Raw genomic sequence first — 13,843 nt, 5'->3', positions numbered from 1 at the left:
TGTAGTGGTAGTAATATGTTCTGAAGTTGTAGGTTCTGTTTGTGTAGTGGTGGTAGTATGTACTGAAGTTGTAGGTTCTGTTTGTGTAGTGGTAGTATGTACTGAAGTTGTAGGTTCTGTTTGTGTAGTGGTGGTAGTATGTACTGAAGTTGTAGGTTCTGTTTGTGTAGTGGTGGTAGTATCTACTGAAGTTGTAGGTTCTGTTTGTGTAGTGGTGGTAGTATGTACTGAAGTTGTAGGTTCTGTTTGTGTAGTGGTAGTATGTACTGAAGTTGTAGGTTCTGTTTGTGTAGTGGTGGTAGTATGTACTGAAGTTGTAGGTTATGTTTGTTTAGTGGTGGTAGTATGTACTGAAGTTGTAGGTTCTGTTTGTGTAGTGGTAGTAGTATGTACTGAAGTTGTAGGTTCTGTTTGTGTAGTGGTAGTATGTACTGAAGTTGTAGGTTCTGTTTGTGTAGTGGTAGTAGTATGTACTGAAGTTATAGGTTCTGTTTGTGTAGTGGTGGTAGTATGTACTGAAGTTATAGGTTCTGTTTGTGTAGTGGTGGTAGTATGTACTGAAGTTGTAGGTTCTGTTTGTGTAGTGGTAGTATGTACTGAAGTTGTAGGTTCTGTTTGTGTAGTGGTGGTAGTATGTACTGAAGTTGTAGGTTCTGTTTGTGTAGTGGTGGTATGTACTGAAGTTGTAGGTTCTGGTTGTGTAGTGGTGGTAGTATGTACTGAAGTTATAGGTTCTGTTTGTGTAGTGGTGGTAGTATGTACTGAAGTTGTAGGTTATGATTGTGTGGTGGTGGTAGTATGTACTGAAGTTGTAGGTTCTATTTGTGTAGTGGTGGTAGTATGTACTGAAGTTGTAGGTTGTGTTTGTGTAGTGGTGGTAGTATGTACTGAAGTTGTAGGTTCTATTTGTGTAGTGGTAGTATGTACTGAAGTTGTAGGTTCTGTTTGTGTAGTGGTAGTATGTACTGAAGTTGTAGGTTCTGTTTGTGTAGTGGTAGTAGTATGTACTGAAGTTGTAGGTTCTGTTTGTGTAGTGGTGGTAGTATGTACTGAAGTTGTAGGTTCTGTTTGTGTAGTGGTGGTAGTATGTACTGAAGTTGTAGGTTCTGTTTGTGTAGTGGTAGTATGTACTGAAGTTGTAGGTTCTGTTTGTGTAGTGGTGGTAGTATGTACTGAAGTTGTAGGTTCTGTTTGTGTAGTGGTGGTAGTATGTACTGAAGTTGTAGGTTATGTTTGTGTAGTGGTGGTAGTATGTACTGAAGTTGTAGGTTCTGTTTGTGTAGTGGTAGTATGTACTGAAGTTGTAGGTTCTGTTTGTGTAGTGGTGGTAGTATGTACTGAAGTTGTAGGTTCTGTTTGTGTAGTGGTGGTAGTATGTACTGAAGTTGTAGGTTATGTTTGTGTAGTGGTGGTAGTATGTACTGAAGTTGTATAGTCTGTTTGTGTAGTGGTGGTAGTATGTACTGAAGTTGTAGGTTCTGTTTGTGTAGTGATAGTAGTATGTACTGAAGTTGTAGGTTCTGTTTGTGTAGTGGTAGTATGTACTGAAGTTGTAGGTTATGTTTGTGTAGTGGTGGTAGTATGTACTGAAGTTGTAGGTTATGTTTGTGTAGTGGTGGTAGTATGTACTGAAGTTGTAGGTTATGTTTGTGTAGTGGTAGTATGTACTGAAGTTGTAGGTTCTGTTTGTGTAGTGGTAGTATGTACTGAAGTTATAGGTTCAGTTTGTGTAGTGGTGGTAGTATGTACTGAAGTTATAGGTTCTGTTTGTGTAGTGGTAGTAGTATGTCCTGAAGTTGTAGGTTCTGTTTGTGTAGTGGTAGTGTGTACTGAAGTTATAGGTTCTGTTTGTGTAGTGGTGGTAGTATGTACTGAAGTTGTAGGTTCTGTTTGTGTAGTGGTAGTATGTACTGAAGTTGTAGGTTCTGTTTGTGTAGTGGTGGTAGTATGTACTGAAGTTGTAGGTTCTGTTTGTGTAGTGGTGGTAGTATGTACTGAAGTTTTAGGTTCTGTTTGTGTAGTGGTAGTAGTATGTACTGAAGTTATAGGTTCTGTTTGTGTAGTGGTAGTAGTATGTACTGAAGTTATAGGTTCTGTTTGTGTAGTGGTGGTAGTATGTACTGAAGTTGTAGGTTCTGTTTGTGTAGTGGTAGTATGTACTGAAGTTGTAGGTTCTGTTTGTGTAGTGGTAGTAGTATGTACTGAAGTTGTAGGTTCTGTTTGTGTAGTGGTAGTATGTTCTGAAGTTATAGGTTCTGTTTGTGTAGTGGTGGTAGTATGTACTGAAGTTGTAGGTTCTGTTTGTGTAGTGGTGGTAGTATGTACTGAAGTTGTAGGTTCTGTTTGTGTAGTGGTGGTAGTATGTACTGAAATTATAGGTTCTGTTTGTGTAGTGGTGGTAGTATGTACTGGAGTTATAGGTTCTGTTTGTGTAATGGTAGTATGTACTGAAGTTGTAGGTTCTGTTTGTGTAGTGGTAGTATGTACTGAAGTTGTAGGTTCTGTTTGTGTAGTGGTAGTAGTATGTACTGAAGTTGTAGGTTCTGTTTGTGTAGTGGTGGTAGTATGTACTGAAGTTGTAGGTTCTGTTTGTGTAGTGGTGGTAGTATGTACTGAAGTTGTAGGTTCTGTTTGTGTAGTGGTAGTATGTACTGAAGTTGTAGGTTCTGTTTGTGTAGTGGTGGTAGTATGTACTGAAGTTGTAGGTTCTGTTTGTGTAGTGGTGGTAGTATGTACTGAAGTTGTAGGTTATGTTTGTGTAGTGGTGGTAGTATGTACTGAAGTTGTAGGTTCTGTTTGTGTAGTGGTAGTATGTACTGAAGTTGTAGGTTCTGTTTGTGTAGTGGTGGTAGTATGTACTGAAGTTGTAGGTTCTGTTTGTGTAGTGGTGGTAGTATGTACTGAAGTTGTAGGTTATGTTTGTGTAGTGGTGGTAGTATGTACTGAAGTTGTATAGTCTGTTTGTGTAGTGGTGGTAGTATGTACTGAAGTTGTAGGTTCTGTTTGTGTAGTGATAGTAGTATGTACTGAAGTTGTAGGTTCTGTTTGTGTAGTGGTAGTATGTACTGAAGTTGTAGGTTATGTTTGTGTAGTGGTGGTAGTATGTACTGAAGTTGTAGGTTATGTTTGTGTAGTGGTGGTAGTATGTACTGAAGTTGTAGGTTATGTTTGTGTAGTGGTAGTATGTACTGAAGTTGTAGGTTCTGTTTGTGTAGTGGTAGTATGTACTGAAGTTATAGGTTCAGTTTGTGTAGTGGTGGTAGTATGTACTGAAGTTATAGGTTCTGTTTGTGTAGTGGTAGTAGTATGTACTGAAGTTGTAGGTTCTGTTTGTGTAGTGGTAGTGTGTACTGAAGTTATAGGTTCTGTTTGTGTAGTGGTGGTAGTATGTACTGAAGTTGTAGGTTCTGTTTGTGTAGTGGTAGTATGTACTGAAGTTGTAGGTTCTGTTTGTGTAGTGGTGGTAGTATGTACTGAAGTTGTAGGTTCTGTTTGTGTAGTGGTGGTAGTATGTACTGAAGTTTTAGGTTCTGTTTGTGTAGTGGTAGTAGTATGTACTGAAGTTATAGGTTCTGTTTGTGTAGTGGTAGTAGTATGTACTGAAGTTATAGGTTCTGTTTGTGTAGTGGTGGTAGTATGTACTGAAGTTGTAGGTTCTGTTTGTGTAGTGGTAGTATGTACTGAAGTTGTAGGTTCTGTTTGTGTAGTGGTAGTAGTATGTACTGAAGTTGTAGGTTCTGTTTGTGTAGTGGTAGTATGTTCTGAAGTTGTAGGTTCTGTTTGTGTAGTGGTAGTAGTATGTACTGAAGTTATAGGTTCTGTTTGTGTAGTGGTGGTAGTATGTACTGAAGTTGTAGGTTCTGTTTGTGTAGTGGTGGTAGTATGTACTGAAGTTGTAGGTTCTGTTTGTGTAGTGGTGGTAGTATGTACTGAAATTATAGGTTCTGTTTGTGTAGTGGTGGTAGTATGTACTGGAGTTATAGGTTCTGTTTGTGTAATGGTAGTATGTACTGAAGTTGTAGGTTCTGTTTGTGTAGTGGTAGTATGTACTGAAGTTGTAGGTTCTGTTTGTGTAGTGGTAGTAGTATGTACTGAAGTTGTAGGTTCTGTTTGTGTAGTGGTGGTAGTATGTACTGAAGTTGTAGGTTCTGTTTGTGTAGTGGTGGTAGTATGTACTGAAGTTGTAGGTTCTGTTTGTGTAGTGGTAGTATGTACTGAAGTTGTAGGTTCTGTTTGTGTAGTGGTGGTAGTATGTACTGAAGTTGTAGGTTCTGTTTGTGTAGTGGTGGTAGTATGTACTGAAGTTGTAGGTTATGTTTGTGTAGTGGTGGTAGTATGTACTGAAGTTGTAGGTTCTGTTTGTGTAGTGGTAGTATGTACTGAAGTTGTAGGTTCTGTTTGTGTAGTGGTGGTAGTATGTACTGAAGTTGTAGGTTCTGTTTGTGTAGTGGTGGTAGTATGTACTGAAGTTGTAGGTTATGTTTGTGTAGTGGTGGTAGTATGTACTGAAGTTGTATAGTCTGTTTGTGTAGTGGTGGTAGTATGTACTGAAGTTGTAGGTTCTGTTTGTGTAGTGATAGTAGTATGTACTGAAGTTGTAGGTTCTGTTTGTGTAGTGGTAGTATGTACTGAAGTTGTAGGTTATGTTTGTGTAGTGGTGGTAGTATGTACTGAAGTTGTAGGTTATGTTTGTGTAGTGGTGGTAGTATGTACTGAAGTTGTAGGTTATGTTTGTGTAGTGGTAGTATGTACTGAAGTTGTAGGTTCTGTTTGTGTAGTGGTAGTATGTACTGAAGTTATAGGTTCAGTTTGTGTAGTGGTGGTAGTATGTACTGAAGTTATAGGTTCTGTTTGTGTAGTGGTGGTAGTATGTACTGAAGTTGTAGGTTCTGTTTGTGTAGTGGTAGTGTGTACTGAAGTTATAGGTTCTGTTTGTGTAGTGGTGGTAGTATGTACTGAAGTTGTAGGTTCTGTTTGTGTAGTGGTAGTATGTACTGAAGTTGTAGGTTCTGTTTGTGTAGTGGTGGTAGTATGTACTGAAGTTGTAGGTTCTGTTTGTGTAGTGGTGGTAGTATGTACTGAAGTTTTAGGTTCTGTTTGTGTAGTGGTAGTAGTATGTACTGAAGTTATAGGTTCTGTTTGTGTAGTGGTAGTAGTATGTACTGAAGTTATAGGTTCTGTTTGTGTAGTGGTGGTAGTATGTACTGAAGTTGTAGGTTCTGTTTGTGTAGTGGTAGTATGTACTGAAGTTGTAGGTTCTGTTTGTGTAGTGGTAGTAGTATGTACTGAAGTTGTAGGTTCTGTTTGTGTAGTGGTAGTATGTTCTGAAGTTGTAGGTTCTGTTTGTGTAGTGGTAGTAGTATGTACTGAAGTTATAGGTTCTGTTTGTGTAGTGGTGGTAGTATGTACTGAAGTTGTAGGTTCTGTTTGTGTAGTGGTGGTAGTATGTACTGAAGTTGTAGGTTCTGTTTGTGTAGTGGTGGTAGTATGTACTGAAATTATAGGTTCTGTTTGTGTAGTGGTGGTAGTATGTACTGGAGTTATAGGTTCTGTTTGTGTAATGGTAGTATGTACTGAAGTTGTAGGTTCTGTTTGTGTAGTGGTGGTAGTATGTACTGAAGTTATAGGTTCTGTTTGTGTAGTGGTGGTAGTACGTACTGAAGTTGTAGGTTCTGTTTATGTAGTGGTGGTAGTATGTACTGAAGTTGTAGGTTCTGTTTGTTTAGTGGTGGTAGTATGTACTGAAGTTGTAGGTTCTGGTTGTGAAGTGGTAGTATGTACTGAAGTTGTAGGTTCTGTTTGTGTAGTGGTAGTATGTACTGAAGTTGTAGGTTCTGTTTGTGTAGTGGTGGTAGTATGTACTGAAGTTGTAGGTTATGTTTGTTTAGTGGTGGTAGTATGTACTGAAGTTGTAGGTTCTGTTTGTGTAGTGGTAGTAGTATGTACTGAAGTTGTAGGTTCTGTTTGTGTAGTGGTAGTATGTACTGAAGTTGTAGGTTCTGTTTGTGTAGTGGTGGTAGTATGTACTGAAGTTGTAGGTTCTGTTTGTGTAGTGGTGGTAGTATGTACTGAAGTTGTAGGTTCTGTTTGTGTAGTGGTGGTAGTATGTACTGAAGTTGTAGGTTCTGTTTGTGTAGTGGTGGTAGTATGTACTGAAGTTGTAGGTTCTGTTTGTGAAGTGTGGTAGTATGTACTGAAGTTGTAGGTTCTGTTTGTGTAGTGGTAGTATCTACTGAAGTTGTAGGTTCTGTTTGTGTATTGGTGGTAGTATGTACTGAAGTTGTAGGTTCTGTTTGTGTAGTGGTAGTATGTACTGAAGTTGTAGGTTCTGTTTGTGTAGTGGTGGTAGTATGTACTGAAGTTGTAGGTTCTGTTTGTGTAGTGGTGGTAGTATGTACTGAAGTTGTAGGTTCTGTTTGTGTAGTGGTGGTAGTATGTACTGAAGTTGTAGGTTCTGTTTGTGTAGTGGTGGTAGTATCTACTGAAGATGTAGGTTCTGTTTGTGTATTGGTGGTAGTATGTACTGAAGTTGTAGGTTCTGTTTGTGTAGTGGTAGTATGTACTGAAGTTGTAGGTTCTGTTTGTGTAGTGGTGGTAGTATGTATTGAAGTTGTACGTTCTGTTTGTGTAGTGGTAGTAATATGTTCTGAAGTTGTAGGTTCTGTTTGTGTAGTGGTGGTAGTATGTACTGAAGTTGTAGGTTCTGTTTGTGTAGTGGTAGTATGTACTGAAGTTGTAGGTTCTGTTTGTGTAGTGGTGGTAGTATGTACTGAAGTTGTAGGTTCTGTTTGTGTAGTGGTGGTAGTATCTACTGAAGTTGTAGGTTCTGTTTGTGTAGTGGTGGTGTATGTACTGAAGTTGTAGGTTCTGTTTGTGTAGTGGTAGTATGTACTGAAGTTGTAGGTTCTGTTTGTGTAGTGGTGGTAGTATGTACTGAAGTTGTAGGTTATGTTTGTTTAGTGGTGGTAGTATGTACTGAAGTTGTAGGTTCTGTTTGTGTAGTGGTAGTAGTATGTACTGAAGTTGTAGGTTCTGTTTGTGTAGTGGTAGTATGTACTGAAGTTGTAGGTTCTGTTTGTGTAGTGGTGGTAGTATGTACTGAAGTTGTAGGTTCTGTTTGTGTAGTGGTGGTAGTATGTACTGAAGTTGTAGGTTCTGTTTGTGTAGTGGTGGTAGTATGTACTGAAGTTGTAGGTTCTGTTTGTGTAGTGGTGGTAGTATGTACTGAAGTTGTAGGTTCTGTTTGTGAAGTGTGGTAGTATGTACTGAAGTTGTAGGTTCTGTTTGTGTAGTGGTAGTATCTACTGAAGTTGTAGGTTCTGTTTGTGTATTGGTGGTAGTATGTACTGAAGTTGTAGGTTCTGTTTGTGTAGTGGTAGTATGTACTGACGTTGTAGGTTCTGTTTGTGTAGTGGTGGTAGTATGTACTGAAGTTGTAGGTTCTGTTTGTGTAGTGGTGGTAGTATGTACTGAAGTTGTAGGTTCTGTTTGTGTAGTGGTGGTAGTATGTACTGAAGTTGTAGGTTCTGTTTGTTTAGTGGTGGTAGTATCTACTGAAGATGTAGGTTCTGTTTGTGTATTGGTGGTAGTATGTACTGAAGTTGTAGGTTCTGTTTGTGTAGTGGTAGTATGTACTGAAGTTGTAGGTTCTGTTTGTGTAGTGGTGGTAGTATGTATTGAAGTTGTACGTTCTGTTTGTGTAGTGGTAGTAATATGTTCTGAAGTTGTAGGTTCTGTTTGTGTAGTGGTGGTAGTATGTACTGAAGTTGTAGGTTCTGTTTGTGTAGTGGTAGTATGTACTGAAGTTGTAGGTTCTGTTTGTGTAGTGGTGGTAGTATGTACTGAAGTTGTAGGTTCTGTTTGTGTAGTGGTGGTAGTATCTACTGAAGTTGTAGGTTCTGTTTGTGTAGTGGTGGTAGTATGTACTGAAGTTGTAGGTTCTGTTTGTGTAGTGGTAGTAGTATGTACTGAAGTTGTAGGTTCTGTTTGTGTAGTGGTAGTATGTACTGAAGTTGTAGGTTCTGTTTGTGTAGTGATAGTAGTATGTACTGAAGTTGTAGGTTCTGTTTGTGTAGTGGTAGTATGTACTGAAGTTGTAGGTTATGTTTGTGTAGTGGTGGTAGTATGTACTGAAGTTGTAGGTTCTGTTTGTGTAGTGGTAGTAGTATGTACTGAAGTTGTAGGTTCTGTTTGTGTAGTGGTAGTATGTACTGAAGTTGTAGGTTCTGTTTGTGTAGTGATAGTAGTATGTACTGAAGTTGTAGGTTCTGTTTGTGTAGTGGTAGTATGTACTGAAGTTGTAGGTTATGTTTGTGTAGTGGTGGTAGTATGTACTGAAGTTATAGGTTCTGTTTGTGTAGTGGTAGTATGTACTGAAGTTGTAGGTTCAGTTTGTGTAGTGGTAGTATGTACTGAAGTTGTAGGTTCTGTTTGTGTAGTGGTAGTATGTACTGAAGTTGTAGGTTCTGTTTGTGTAGTGGTAGTAGTAGGTTCTGTTTGTGTAGTGGTAGTATGTACTGAAGTTGTAGGTTCTGTTTGTGTAGTGGTGGTAGTATGTACTGAAGTTGTAGGTTCTGTTTGTGTAGTGGTGGTATGTACTGAAGTTGTAGGTTCTGTTCGTGTAGTGGTAGTATGTTCTGAAGTTGTAGGTTCTGTTTGTGTAGTGGTAGTATGTACTGAAGTTGTAGGTTCTGTTTGTGTAGTGGTGGTATGTACTGAAGTTGTAGGTTCTGTTTGTGTAGTGGTAGTAGTATGTACTGAAGTTGTAGGTTCTGTTTGTGTAGTGGTAGTATGTACTGAAGTTGTAGGTTCTGGTTGTGTAGTGGTGGTAGGATGTACTGAAGTTATAGGTTCTGTTTGTGTAGTGGTAGTAGTATGTACTGAAGTTGTAGGTTCTGTTTGTGTAGTGGTAGTATGTACTGAAGTTGTAGGTTCTGGTTGTGTATTGGTAGTAGTATGTACTGAAGTTGTAGGTTCTGTTTGTGTAGTGGTAGTAGTATGTACTGAAGTTGTGTAGTGGTAGTATGTACTGAAGTTGTAGGTTCTGGTTGTGTAGTGGTGGTAGTATGTACTGAAGTTATAGGTTCTGTTTGTGTAGTGGTGGTAGTATGTACTGAAGTTGTAGGTTCTGTTTGTGTAATGGTAGTATGTACTGAAGTTGTAGGTTCTGTTTGTGTAGTGGTGTTAGTATGTACTGAAGTTATAGGTTCTGTTTGTGTAGTGGTGGTATGTACTGAAGTTGTAGGTTCTGTTTGTGTAGTGGTGGTAGTATGTATTGAAGTTGTAGGTTCTGTTTGTGTAGTGGTAGTATGTACTGAAGTTGTAGGTTCTGTTTGTGTAGTGGTGGTAGTACGTACTGAAGTTATAGGTTCTGTTTGTGTAGTGGTGGTAGTATGTACTGAAGTTGTAGGTTCTGTTTGTGTAGTGGTGGTAGTATGTACTGAAGTTGTAGGTTATGTTTGTGTAGTGGTCGTAGTATGTACTGAAGTTATAGGTTCTGTTTGTGTAGTGGTAGTATGTTCTGAAGTTGTAGGTTCTGTTTGTGTAGTGGTAGTATGTACTGAAGTTGTAGGTTCTGTTTGTGTAGTGCTGGTAGTATGTACTGAAGTTGTAGGTTCTGTTTGTGTAGTGGTAGTAGTAGGTTCTGTTTGTGTATTGGTAGTATGTACTGAAGTTATAGGTTCTGTTTGTGTAATGGTGGTAGTAGTATGTACTGAATTTGTAGGTTCTGTTTGTGTAGTGGTGGTAGTATGTACTGAAGTTGTAGGTTCTGTTTGTGTAGTGGTAGTATGTACTGAAGTTGTAGGTTCTGTTTGTGTAGTGGTGGTAGTATGTACTGAAGTTGTAGGTTCTGTTTGTGTAGTGGTGGTAGTATGTACTGAAGTTATAGGTTCTGTTTGTGTAGTGGTGGTAGTATGTACTGAAGTTGTAGGTTCTGTTTGTGTAGTGGTAGTATGTACTGAAGTTGTAGGTTCTGGTTGTGTAGTGGTGGTAGTATGTACTGAAGTTATAGGTTCTGTTTGTGTAGTGGTGGTAGTATGTACTGAAGTTGTAGGTTCTGTTTGTGTAGTGGTGGTAGTATCTACTGAAGTTGTAGGTTCTGTTTGTGTATTGGTCGTAGTATGTACTGAAGTTGTAGGTTCTGTTTGTGTAGTGGTAGTATGTACTGAAGTTGTAGGTTCTGTTTGTGTAGTGCTTGTAGTATGTACTGAAGTTGTAGGTTCTGTTTGTGTAGTGGTAGTAGTAGGTTCTGTTTGTGTAGTGGTAGTATGTACTGAAGTTATAGGTTCTGTTTGTGTAATGGTGGTAGTAGTATGTACTGAATTTGTAGGTTCTGTTTGTGTAGTGGTGGTAGTATGTACTGAAGTTGTAGGTTCTGTTTGTGTAGTGGTAGTATGTACTGAAGTTGTAGGTTCTGTTTGTGTAGTGGTGGTAGTATGTACTGAAGTTGTAGGTTCTGTTTGTGTAGTGGTGGTAGTATGTACTGAAGTTATAGGTTCTGTTTGTGTAGTGGTGGTAGTATGTACTGAAGTTGTAGGTTCTGTTTGTGTAGTGGTAGTATGTTCTGAAGTTGTAGGTTCTGTTTGTGTAGTGGTAGTATGTACTGAAGTTGTAGGTTCTGTTTGTGTAGTGCTGGTAGTATGTACTGAAGTTGTAGGTTCTGTTTGTGTAGTGGTAGTAGTAGGTTCTGTTTGTGTAGTGGTAGTATGTACTGAAGTTATAGGTTCTGTTTGTGTAACGGTGGTAGTAGTATGTACTGAATTTGTAGGTTCTGTTTGTGTAGTGGTGGTAGTATGTACTGAAGTTGTAGGTTCTGTTTGTGTAGTGGTAGTATGTACTGAAGTTGTAGGTTCTGTTTGTGTAGTGGTGGTAGTATGTACTGAAGTTGTAGGTTCTGTTTGTGTAGTGGTGGTAGTATGTACTGAAGTTATAGGTTCTGTTTGTGTAGTGGTGGTAGTATGTACTGAAGTTGTAGGTTCTGTTTGTGTAGTGGTGGTAGTATCTACTGAAGTTGTAGGTTCTGTTTGTGTATTGGTCGTAGTATGTACTGAAGTTGTAGGTTCTGTTTGTGTAGTGGTAGTATGTACTGAAGTTGTAGGTTCTGTTTGTGTAGTGCTGGTAGTATGTACTGAAGTTGTAGGTTCTGTTTGTGTAGTGGTAGTAGTAGGTTCTGTTTGTGTAGTGGTAGTATGTACTGAAGTTATAGGTTCTGTTTGTGTAATGGTGGTAGTAGTATGTACTGAATTTGTAGGTTCTGTTTGTGTAGTGATGGTAGTATGTACTGAAGTTGTAGGTTCTGTTTGTGTAGTGGTAGTATGTACTGAAGTTGTAGGTTCTGTTTGTGTAGTGGTGGTAGTATGTACTGAAGTTGTAGGTTCTGTTTGTGTAGTGGTGGTAGTATGTACTGAAGTTATAGGTTCTGTTTGTGTAGTGGTGGTAGTATGTACTGAAGTTGTAGGTTCTGTTTGTGTAGTGGTAGTATGTACTGAAGTTGTAGGTTCTGGTTGTGTAGTGGTGGTAGTATGTACTGAAGTTATAGGTTCTGTTTGTGTAGTGGTGGTAGTATGTACTGAAGTTGTAGGTTCTGTTTGTGTAATGGTAGTATGTACTGAAGTTGTAGGTTCTGTTTGTGTAGTGGTGGTAGTATGTATTGAAGTTTTAGGTTTTGTTTGTGTAGTGGTAGTAGTATGTTCTGAAGTTGTAGGTTCTGTTTGTGTAGTGGTGGTAGTATGTACTGAAGTTGTAGGTTCTGTTTGTGTAGTGGTAGTATGTACTGAAGTTGTAGGTTCTGTTTGTGTAGTGGTGGTAGTATGTACTGAAGTTGTAGGTTCTGTTTGTGTAGTGGTGGTAGTATGTACTGAAGTTGTAGGTTCTGTTTGTGTAGTGGTAGTAGTATGTACTGAAGTTGTAGGTTCTGTTTGTGTAGTGGTAGTATGTACTGAAGTTGTAGGTTCTGTTTGTGTAGTGATAGTAGTATGTACTGAAGTTGTAGGTTCTGTTTGTGTAGTGGTAGTATGTACTGAAGTTGTAGGTTATGTTTGTGTAGTGGTGGTAGTATGTACTGAAGTTGTAGGTTCTGTTTGTGTAGTGGTAGTAGTATGTACTGAAGTTGTAGGTTCTGTTTGTGTAGTGGTAGTATGTACTGAAGTTGTAGGTTCTGTTTGTGTAGTGATAGTAGTATGTACTGAAGTTGTAGGTTCTGTTTGTGTAGTGTTAGTATGTACTGAAGTTGTAGGTTCAGTTTGTGTAGTGGTAGTATGTACTGAAGTTGTAGGTTCTGTTTGTGTAGTGGTAGTATGTACTGAAGTTGTAGGTTCTGTTTGTGTAGTGGTAGTAGTAGGTTCTGTTTGTGTAGTGGTAGTATGTTCTGAAGTTGTAGGTTCTGTTTGTGTAGTGGTAGTATGTACTGAAGTTGTAGGTTCTGTTTGTGTAGTGGTGGTATGTACTGAAGTTGTAGGTTCTGTTTGTGTAGTGGTGGTAGTATGTACTGAAGTTATAGGTTCTGTTTGTGTAGTGGTGGTAGTATGTACTGAAGTTGTAGGTTCTGTTTGTGTAGTGGTAGTATGTACTGAAGTTGTAGGTTCTGGTTGTGTAGTGGTGGTAGTATGTACTGAAGTTATAGGTTCTGTTTGTGTAGTGGTAGTAGTATGTACTGAAGTTGTAGGTTCTGTTTGTGTAGTGGTAGTATGTACTGAAGTTGTAGGTTCTGGTTGTGTAGTGGTGGTAGGATGTACTGAAGTTATAGGTTCTGTTTGTGTAGTGGTAGTAGTATGTACTGAAGTTGTAGGTTCTGTTTGTGTAGTGGTAGTATGTACTGAAGTTGTAGGTTCTGGTTGTGTAGTGGTAGTAGTATGTACTGAAGTTGTTGGTTCTGTTTGTGTAGTGGTAGTAGTATGTACTGAAGTTGTAGGTTCTGTTTGTGTAGTGGTAGTATGTACTGAAGTTGTAGGTTCTGGTTGTGTAGTGGTGGTAGTATGTACTGAAGTTATAGGTTCTGTTTGTGTAGTGGTAGTATGTACTGAAGTTGTAGGTTCTGTTTGTGTAGTGGTAGTATGTACTGAAGTTGTAGGTTCTGTTTGTGTAGTGGTAGTAGTAGGTTCTGTTTGTGTAGTGGTAGTATGTACTGAAGTTGTAGGTTCTGTTTGTGTAGTGGTAGTAGTAGGTTCTGGTTGTGTAGTGGTAGTAGTATGTACTGAAGTTGTTGGTTCTGTTTGTGTAGTGGTAGTAGTATGTACTGAAGTTGTAGGTTCTGTTTGTGTAGTGGTGGTAGTATGTACTGAAGTTGTAGGTTCTGTTTGTGTAGTGGTGGTAGTATGTACTGAAGTTGTAGGTTCTGTTTGTGTAATGGTAGTATGTACTGAAGTTGTAGGTTCTGTTTGTGTAGTGGTGGTAGTATGTACTGAATTTATAGGTTCTGTTTGTGTAGTGGTAGTATGTACTGAAGTTGTAGGTTCAGTTTGTGTAGTGGTAGTATGTACTGAAGTTGTAGGTTCTGTTTGTGTAGTGGTAGTATGTACTGAAGTTGTAGGTTCTGTTTGTGTAGTGGTAGTAGTAGGTTCTGTTTGTGTAGTGGTAGTATGTACTGAAGTTGTAGGTTCTGTTTGTGTAGTGGTGGTAGTATGTACTGAAGTTGTAGGTTCTGTTTGTGTAGTGGTGGTATGTACTGAAGTTGTAGGTTCTGTTTGTGTAGTGGTGGTAGTATGTACTGAAGTTATAGGTTCTGTTTGTGTAGTGGTGGTAGTATGTACTGAAGTTGTAGGTTCTGTTTGTGTAGTGGTAGTATGTACTGAAGTTGTAGGTTCTGGTTGTGTAGTGGTGGTAGTATGTACTGAAGTTGTAGGTT

General features: G+C 38.8%; 2 protein-coding genes across 2 annotated transcripts in view; both read left to right on the top strand.

Annotated features, from left to right (window-relative positions):
* LOC106562196 (genetic suppressor element 1) overlaps positions 1–13,843 on the top strand; it is a 486,315-nt gene that overhangs the window by 410,512 nt on the left and 61,960 nt on the right. The window lies entirely within an intron of this gene.
* The window catches only part of LOC145858949 (uncharacterized), a 55,672-nt gene that overhangs the window by 17,022 nt on the left and 24,807 nt on the right, over positions 1–13,843 (top strand). The gene's annotated exons all lie outside the window — the stretch shown is intronic.

This window comes from Salmo salar, chromosome 11 (assembly GCF_965601325.2).
Source record: "Salmo salar chromosome 11, fSalSal1, whole genome shotgun sequence".
In the NCBI taxonomy this organism is placed as follows: Eukaryota; Metazoa; Chordata; class Actinopteri; order Salmoniformes; family Salmonidae; genus Salmo; species Salmo salar.
The sequence above is the reverse complement of the archived record's forward strand: the minus strand, read 5'-3'. Positions and strand labels throughout refer to the sequence as shown.